Source organism: Oryzias melastigma, linkage group LG6, assembly GCF_002922805.2.
Source record: "Oryzias melastigma strain HK-1 linkage group LG6, ASM292280v2, whole genome shotgun sequence".
In the NCBI taxonomy this organism is placed as follows: Eukaryota; Metazoa; Chordata; class Actinopteri; order Beloniformes; family Adrianichthyidae; genus Oryzias; species Oryzias melastigma.
The window spans coordinates 29,572,134-29,573,425 of record NC_050517.1 but is presented as its reverse complement, the minus strand read 5'-3'; the positions used below and the strand labels follow the sequence as shown (position 1 = coordinate 29,573,425).

Sequence of the window (1,292 nt, the reverse complement as noted above, 5' to 3'; positions counted from 1 at the left end):
TAAAAGGATCAAACCTTTCAAATGCATGTTTGTGTTCCTGGTAGGAGATGCTGATCAGGTGAAGAAGTCATGGTGGCAGAGAGGATGTGCACGTTTACAAGATGAGAAGAGGCTGTGATGTCTGGAACCAATCCAGAGGACCAGAGAACAACCAGATGATTAGAAACACGGATGGACCGCCTCAGACCGGATCTTCTGCAGCTTCTTCTGCAACTTTTACAAGTAAAAATCAACATTTTCTCTCCTACACGACAACGAGACTCGGTGTCTTTTTAGGAAATAGAAGTTCAATATCTTTATGTTCTTCATGTTTTCCTAAAGATCTGCCGCCGTCCTTCAACACGTCTGCATCACCTGTTGGAGTTCCTCAAACCACCACTGGGGGCAGGTTTTCCAGCTGCCTCGGTCAGAACTTCCTCCACCTTCAGAGATCACAGACTGTAGACTTCCTATTCAATCCCCACGGCTTCCCCTCACACCACAACCAAGACCGAGAACCGGCCCGACACAGCTCCACCATGACACGCCGTCACCATCTTTGACGTTTTTCTTTATCTTCTGTCAAAAAAACAGTTTTACTTTTTTTTATCCCGCCAAAAGTGTGTTTGTGTAACTCTTATTGTTGTGTTGTGATGCTAAAACTATATCTTTGTGTTTCTGTTGTCAACTTCATCCTCTGAACTGATTCTTTATTTAACATTTCACGATCTAATATTTTAAAAATACAAATTTATGTTCAAGAACATGTAAAAACTGTATCATATCATCATTATCTTGTTGCTACTTTATTGACATAAAGTGTATTTTTGTTGTTCTCTACATTCATGTTTCTCCATTTTTTAACTCTGCCAGTCAGAAATTCCAACAAATTCTTGAAAAATTGTAAACGCTTTTATTTTGAAATACAGATTTTTAAAGACAAGTGTTTCCATCTTTCATGAACAGGAAGCTGAACCATTTCTGACAGCCAAACTTCTGTAGCTCTCAAAGTAACAGTAATAATCAGCATCATTGTTGGTCATTTTTGTCTAAGACACCAAACTGTCCTGGAAAGGTCAAAGAATTATCAGCAAATCTCATCAGCTTTCTTCTTCTACTGATTATTGAAGTTTTTCTCTACATTATCCGCTTTATTGTGGTCCTCCCAAAAACTTGATGTTTGAGAACCCGGTTTTACAGTCAAAAAGGTAGAGCTGTGAGTCCATTCAGAGGCATCAGGTGTGAAAAAAACTAATTCTGCTTTTTCCACAATAAATGAATCAAAAATGAATTGTCATACAAGCTTTATTGTA

At 38.5% G+C, this 1,292-nt stretch overlaps 1 long non-coding RNA gene across 1 annotated transcript; it reads left to right on the top strand.

Annotated features, from left to right (window-relative positions):
• The first annotated feature begins 31 nt into the window (after positions 1–31).
• LOC112152708 lies at positions 32–819 on the top strand. Its single transcript, XR_002920379.2, has 2 exons — positions 32–222; positions 322–819. It is a non-coding gene; the product is annotated as an uncharacterized LOC112152708 (long non-coding RNA).
• Positions 820–1,292: the final 473 nt, after the last annotated feature.